Source organism: Callospermophilus lateralis, unplaced genomic scaffold (genome assembly GCF_048772815.1).
Source record: "Callospermophilus lateralis isolate mCalLat2 unplaced genomic scaffold, mCalLat2.hap1 Scaffold_386, whole genome shotgun sequence".
NCBI classification, from domain to species: domain Eukaryota; kingdom Metazoa; phylum Chordata; class Mammalia; order Rodentia; family Sciuridae; genus Callospermophilus; species Callospermophilus lateralis.
Genome location: NW_027514285.1, coordinates 488,277 through 496,678, shown reverse-complemented (window position 1 = coordinate 496,678; position 8,402 = coordinate 488,277). Strand labels below are relative to the sequence as shown.

Sequence of the window (8,402 nt, the reverse complement as noted above, 5' to 3'; positions counted from 1 at the left end):
AATCTACATCATTTTGGATTAGGCTCTGACTTCCTTAATAAGACTCCTATATCTCAAGAATTAAAATCAAGAATCAATAAATGGGATGGATTCAAATTTAAAAGCTTCTTCTCAGCAAAAGAAAAAATAAGTGAAGTGAATAGAAAGCCTACAGAATGGCAGCACATTTTTACCACAAAACATCAGAGCACTAATCTCTAGGATACATAAAGAACTCAAAAAATCTTAACACCAAGAAAACAAATAATACAATCAATAAGAGGGCCAAGGAACTGAATAAACACTTCTCAGGAGAAGATATACAATTGATCAAATATATTAAAAAATGTTCAACATCTCTAGCAATTAGAGAAATGCAAATCAAAACTACTCTAAGATTTCCTCTCACTCCAGTCAGAGTGGCAATTATTAAGAATACAAGCAACAGTAAATGTTGGCCAAGATGTAGGGAAAAAGGCACACTCATATACTGTTGGTGGGACTGCAAAATGGTGTAACCAATATGGAAAGCAGAATGGAGATCCATTAGAAAACTTGGAATGCAACCACCATTTGACCCAGCTGCCCAACTCCTTGGTCTATACCCAAAGGACTTAAAAACAGCATACTGCAGGGACACAGCCACATCAGTGTTTATTGCAGTACAATTCACAATAGCTAAATCGTGGAACCAACCTAGATGTCCTTCCATAGATGAATGGATAAAGAAATTGTGGTATATATACACAATGGAATATTACTCAACATTAAAAGAGAATAAAATCATGGCATTTTCAGGTAAATGGATGGAGTTGGAGAATATAATGCTAAGTGAATAAGCCAATCCACACCCCCCCCCAAAAAAAGGCTGAATGTTTTCTCTGAAAGATGGATTCTGATCCATAATAGAGGTGTGGGGTGGGGGAAGCATGGGAGAAATGGAATAACTTTGGATAGGGCAAAGGGGAGAGAGGGGAGGGAAGGGGGCATGGAGGTAGGAAGAATGATGCAATGGATATCATTACCCTAAGGACATGTATAAAGACAAGAATGATGTGACTCTATGTACAATCAGAGACATGAAAAATTATGCTCCATTTGTTTACTATAAACTGAAATGCATTTGGCAGTCATGTATAACAAATTAGAACAAATAAATAAATTGATTAAATAAAAAAAATAAATTCCACTCAACTCTTTCTTTTATATGGATATTTATATGTTAACAAAGGTTTATTAACAATAAGCTTTAAAAATAAGAACCAAGATTAAAACTTCCAAAGAAAATTTTGAAATAAAGTCCAACAAATTATTAAGAAAATTAAGACTGAAACAATAAGAGATGAAAAATACAAAAGATTAGACCTGTTGGATAAATCTAAGAAGTTTGACATCCTGTTAATTAGATTTTTGAAAAATAAAGCAGAGGAACTGAGATTATGAAAGAAATAGTGGGAGTATATTTTTCAGAGGTGAGTGGCATGATATTCAAGACTGAAAAATGTCCTGGACTTTTATAGCCACGCCTTCCTACTTTATGATTTTAAAAGACTTAAAGTAAACATTTAAAATCCTCAAAGAAAGAAAATAGTTTCTCTACCAAGAATGAGAAGCAGATTGAAAGTAAATTGCTTATCAACACCATGAGAAGTCAGAAAATAATTATGAAATATCTTCAAATTTCTAAGGAAACATGATTTTCAATAAAGACAAATCAGTGATCAAATGTAAATGTAAATAAATTCATGCTCCAACATAAAATGGTTGGGATATTATGTCCCAAAGTGATGTCCTTAAGAATATCTTAATCAGAGAAGAGTTGCAAGATGCTATTATTGGTGGAACAATAAACAAATATGCAAATATGAGTGTAAAGAATAGAGGAGAGGCCTGGGGATGTGGCTCAAGCGATAGCGTGCTCGCCTGGCATGCGTGCGGCCCGGGTTTGATCCTTAGCACCACATACAAACAAAGATGTTGTGTTCGCTGAAAACTAAAAAATAAATATTAAAATTCTCTCTCTCTTTCCCTCTCTCTTAAAAAAATTTAAAAAAAAGAATAGAGGAGAAAAGAGAGGATATTAAAATTAGGGGAATAAGAAAGCAAAGGTAAGAATGTGGGTGACAATGTGGATGAGATGAATCTGCACCATCATAGCCCAACATCAAAATACAAGATCCGCATTTTTAAAATATATTATATACTTCAATATAAGCATATTATTTATAGAAAAAGCTTTAAAAGTTCTAAGTTAATGCCTCTAGGAAAAGGAACTTCATAGCACAAAAGATGGAACAGGGTACAATTATTTTTTTTCATTTATAAGCCCTCTAAACATTTTAATATTTGAATGACATGCATATATTACTCCAATAAAGGAATTGATTTTAAATAATTAATTCCAAAAATCATGGTTACCTTCTTCTCTGTGCCTACTACAAATGCATCTGTACTTACAGTGAGGCCACAACCTAATACACTTATTGTAAGTTGAAAATATCATAGGTCAAGAATGCATCTTAACCCCCTAGCTGACCCTCCTCTCTTAGCAACACAGTACACTGTAGGGTATCCGTCATTTATTCTAGTTATTGCACGGCTGATTGGAATCTTTAGCTCACTGCAGATGCCAACACTGTGAGAGAATGTTTTTCTGCATTTCTCTAGCCCCCCAAAAAGATCAAAATTCAAAATCTGAAGTATGTTTATCCTAAAGGTGTATCAGTTTTGCACCATCATAAAGTTTAAAAAAATTAAGTCAAATTAATGTAAGCTGAGGACCTTCCATACTTAGGTGCAATCAAAACTCAGTCAACAATTCCAAAATTAAGAGGGATGTGTCCTTAACCCAAGCCCCTTTCTCCTACCATCCTCCAATCCCAACCAACTTCTGGCTAGGATAGGACTCAAGATTCTTAGAGAAGGCCAGAGGATATCTCTCTTCTCTCCTGGGAGAGATAAGCCAAAAGAGCTAAATGAACGAGAAATGAACAGCAAGTGATCAAATTCTTTAGCAAATGCAGTGACCTAAAACGTCCTCACACTATGCCACGCAAACAACAAAATATTTTTTCTTTTAACTAGCAAGAGACTCTCTGCAGCTTGAAGACTCATTTTACATTACCCCTGCCTGTATTCTGTACCTTTATTTCTTAAAAAAATACACCACAAAGTCCATAACTGACATCAAAAAAAGTTCACACTGTAAGTTTAAAAATGTGTTCCTATGTTTTAAATTTCCTTTTTAGTTTGTGAATGTTCCAGGTGAACTTAAAATAGATGTGCAATCAGCAGTTGTTAGATGCAATTTCCTATATATGTCAAGTAGGTCATCTTTATTAATCATGCTTTTCAAATCCTTTCTGTCATGATTGGGCCATTCAGATGACTTGAGACTGAGGACAGAATTATTTTTGGCTCATCTTTTCTCCTAGAAGGCAGCGATTGGTGTTCTCAACCCAATTAATGAATACTTTTACCTTAACAAACCCTACACTCCAATTTTTTGTTTCTCTAACCAGAAACGCTGTTAAAAGTTCTTTACTCCTCATCTCCCAGCAATGCCAAGAACCAGCAATACCCCCTAAGAGAGAAACAGCCCCACATGACAATCTTACCTCTGGGATTTCTGTTTTATGCCTGGATCTTGGCCAGTAATTTTTCACTACCTTGTTGGTTTTCCAATGGTTTCCACATTTGTCTTCCTTTTGTAGATGTCCACAGATAGAGAATTGATCCAAATGATTTCATGAACCATTACTGGAAATAGAAGTCCTTCATGGGAGATGATCATTACTTCCTTTTTTACTATTTCATATTATCTGTAGCTTTTGCAATAGGAATGTATTGCTTTTAAAAATCCTTTTTAAATCAGTTAAAAAAGACCTGTCTTATTTACTAAAGATACTTTAATAAAAGAGAAATTTCGAAAATTCCCAAAGTCAGAGCCCCTGGTCATGTCCTCATTGCTAGGAGACCTACACCTCCATCCCCACCCCCACTATATCCTGATCCTCTGATGTCCTTGGAATGCCCAGACCAAAGACCAGACTAGGAGGCCAAGAGACCCATCCAGACCAAGTTCCAGATGCCATTCTTGAACTGGGTGGCCCTGAAACCCAGCCAGATTACAGGCACCACATTCACAGAGCTCAACCATGAGAAAGTGTTTCAGGAGCTGAACACGAGTGACTTCAGGGGACAGTTCAAGACCAAGTCCCAAGGCCCCAGGCTGGACCTCAGTGCTCTCAAGGGCATGGCAGCCCACAAAGCACCCAGTAAAGCAACACTCATTGAAGCCAACAGGACCAAAAACCTGGCTATCACTCTGTGCAAGGGCAGCCTGGGACCACACCTGCCAGGTCACTGAAACTTAGGACCTGCAGGCTCTCAGCCTGGACTTGGAGCTTTTGACCTGCTTCCTGCCCACAGAATATGAGCACAGACAGCCTTGTTGCCTGCTTTGAGCCAGAGCATCATCCCATGGAGAAGTTGTCTAAAGAAGACTGCTTCAGGGGCTGGGGATGTGGCTCAAGCGGTAGCGCGCTCGCCTGGCATGCGTGTGGCCCGGGTTCGATCCTCAGCACCACATACAAACAAAGATGTTGTGTCCGCCGAAAGCTGAAGAATAAATATTGAAAATTCTCTCTCTGTGTCTCTCCCTCTCTCACTCTCTCTTTAAAAAAAAAAAAAAAAAAAAAAAAAGAAGACCGCTTCATGCTGCACTTCAACCGCATGCTCTCCTACCAGAGAGCATGGCCACACTCACCTTCCTGTGTCACCTCCCGGATGCGTCCCAGCTGCTCATGCCACAATTGAATGCCATCATTGCAGCCTCAATGTCCATCAAGTCTCCAAAAAACTCTGCCAGATCCTGGATGTCATCCTGGCCTTGGGCAACTACACGAACTGAAGTAAGCATGAGGCAGCTTACGATGTCTGACTCCAGCGTCTGGATGTGCTGCTGCAGATGAAGTTCACTGACCTCAAGCAGACTCTGCTGAACTACCCGGTGAAGGTCATTGCTGAGAAGTATCCAGAGCTCACAGGCGTCCACAGTGACTTGAACTTTCTGAATAAGAAAGGCTCAGTGTCCTTGGAAAGCTTGGGGGGTGGGGGGGCACAAGGATATGTGCTTCCTGCAGTCAGGCCTGGAGTTGACCCATCAGGAGTTTGTATGGCAGGATGACCAGCTGGTGCTCAAGTTGCTCCTGGGGGCGAACTCTTCCACCGTGGACAAGTTGCTGGCAGACAACAAGACTGCTCAGGAGGTCTGTGAGTCTGTGATGGAGTACTTCCCAGAAAACCCTAAGACCACATCCTCCACCCGCCATGTTCTTTTTCCTCTTTAGCTGTTTCATCAAGGCCTACAAGAAAGCTAAGCAAGAGGTGGAACCATGGAAGAAAGAAGCAGCTGCTCAGCAGGACATGTGGATACCTTGGGCAGGGGGAGTCCCTGTACCCAAGTCTCCACCCAAGGCCTGGTAACAACAGATAGACCTCATCTCTGAGCTGAAACAGAAGCAATGGAAAGAATCACTCATCTATGTGAGTGACCATGATGAGGTCACTGTAGACATGATCACAGATCTGTGGGACCAGCCCTACATCCGTACAGAAATAGACACTGGCACCTTCCAGGACACCCCGCTGCAGGTCATCTCAGACCTCTCGCTGTAGCCTATTTCTACAGGTGGATTCTGTAGGGGGTGGGACTCAAGGAAGATGGTACTCTGGGCAGCTCCTCCTCCTCCCATCAGCCTCCTCCTGCAGCAGAGGGCAGAGTCTGGGTTTCACCTCCAAATGCTGCTTGCAGCACCCCACCACCACCACCAAATAGCCATGCTTAGCCTGAGCAGGAGCCTGGCCCGTAACTTATAAAGTGCACCTTGCCCTCCCCCATGGACCTCCAGCCCCAAGGACTCTCTTTGGGCCTTATTTTTATACAAAATTAATAAAGATATTTGAAAAAACGAAACACCTTAAATTCTAGAATTCCATTTCCTAGTTATTATACAGTGTTTTTAGTCCATAAATATCTAGTCAACTTTCAGTGTGATAATTTGGAGCATGTGTGGTAGAAGGGCAGTGGGCATGAAAATATGACTTTTACTTATTATTTTTAATAAAAATTTAATTGAGAAAGAAAATTTTATTTTTAGTGCAAATAATTTTCCATTAAGAACCCTATAAAAATTCCACTTCCTCTTGAAAAATCATTCATTTTAGTCTCTTTCCATGTTAAAAAAAATGACATTTTTTCAATCAACAAATATATGAAAAAATGTTCAACATCTCTAGTAATTAGAGAAATGCAAATCAAAACTACTCTAAGATTTCATCTCACTCAAGTCAAAATGGCAGCTATTAAGAATATAAACAAAAATAAGTGTTGGCGAGGATGTGGGGAAAAGGTACACTCATACATTGCTGCTAGGACTGCAAAATGGTGCAGACAATATGAAAAGCAGTACAGAGAGTCCTGAGAAAACTGGGAATGGAACCACCATTTGACCCAGCTATCCCACTCCTCAGTCTATACCCAAAGGACTTAAAAACAGCATGCTACAGGGTCACAGCCAAATCAATGCTTATTGCAGCATATTTCACAATTTTAGCTAAACTATGGAACCAAACTAAATGCCCTTCAGTAGATAAATGGATGAAGAAACTGTGGTATATACACACAATGGAATATTGCTCGGTGATAAAAGAGAATAATATCATGGCATTTGCAGGTAAATGGATGGAGTTGGAGAATATAATGCTAAATGAAGTAAGATATTCCCCCAAAACCAAATGCCAAATGTTTTCTCTGGAATAAGGAGGCTGATTCATAGTGGAATTGGGAAGGGGAGTGCATGGGAGGATTAGATGAACTCTAGATAGGGCAAAGGGATGGCATGAGGGTAGAAAAGATGGTAGAATGAGATGGACATCATTACCCTAAGTACATGTATGAAGACACAAATGGTGTGAATATACTTTGTATACAACCATAGATATGAAAAAATTGTGCTGTATATGTGCAATATGAATTGTAATACATTCTACTGTCATATTCAATGAATTAGAATGAAAATTTTTTTAAAAAGAACATTCTTTTTAAATTTTTATTAACACATATTAATTGTGCATATTAATGGCATTCATTGTGATATTTCCATACGTGCACACAGCATGCTCTGATAAAGCTCAACCTCCTTTATTCTACCCACTCACACACATACTTCCCAATCTCTAATAATCACTATTATACTTTCAGGTCAACTTTATTTAGTTTCAACATATGAGAGAGAAAACACAGTACTTGCCTTTCTGCATCTGCTTTATTTCAGTCAACATAATATCCTCCTTTTCTATCCATTTTGCTGCAAAACACAGAATTCCATCTCCTTTCCATTCAACTAATGATGGGCACCAGGCTGATACCCTATCTTAGCTACTGTGAATGGTGTAATAAACAAGGACTTGCAGGTATACTATTTTCCTTTTCTTTGGCTATATACCAGAACTAGAAAAGCTGGATACTATGGTAGTTTTTTTGAGGAACCGCAACACTATTCTCCACAATGACTGTGCTAATTTTCATTCCTACCAACTGTGTATTAGAGTTCCTTTTTTTCCCCACATTGTCATCAGATGTATTACTGATTGTTGTTCGTTTTCACTTTGAAGGAAGCCATTCCAAGAGGATGGTAGCTCATTGTATTTTTGATTTCTATTTCCCTGATGGTTAATGAAGTTGAGCATTTTTTCCCCCACGTATTTGTTGGCTATGTATATTTGTTCTTTTGAAAAGTGTCTATTCAGATCATGTTATTTTTAAGAGAGAGAGAGAGAATTTTTTAATATTTATTTTTTAGTTTTCAGTGGACACAACATCTTTATTTTATTTTTATATGGTGCTGAGGATCGAACCCAGAGCCCCGCGCATGCCGGGGAGTGCGCTATCACTTAAGCCACATCCCCAGCCCCATGTGCCCATTTTTTAAAAATTGTATCACATGTTTTTTATTGTTAATTTTTTTAATTCCCTGTATATTCTGGATATTAACTCACTGCCAGATACATAGTTGGTCAATATTTGCTCTCATTCTGTGGATTGTCTCTTCATTCTGTTGATCATTTCCTTTGCTATGCAAAAGCTTTTTAATATGATAGGATCTCATTTGCCTGTGCTTGCTTTTGTTTCCTGAGCTATTAAATCCCATTCCAGGAAATCATTGGCTGTCCCAATGTCTTGAAGTCTTTCTGTTGTTTTCTTCTAGTAGCTACAGAGTTTGGGGTCTTATATTCAGGTCTCTGATGTATCTTGAATTGATTTTTGTACAGGGTGAGAGATAAGGGTCTAGTTTCAGTCTTCCACAGACGGATAAAGAATATACATTTTGAAGCAATGATCAAGACAAGGAGTCAGGAAC

The 8,402-nt window shown here is 38.8% G+C and overlaps 1 pseudogene; it reads left to right on the top strand.

The window, feature by feature from the left end:
• The first annotated feature begins 967 nt into the window (after positions 1 to 967).
• Positions 968 to 5,658, top strand: LOC143389266 (formin-like protein 1 pseudogene; annotated as a pseudogene).
• Positions 5,659 to 8,402: the final 2,744 nt, after the last annotated feature.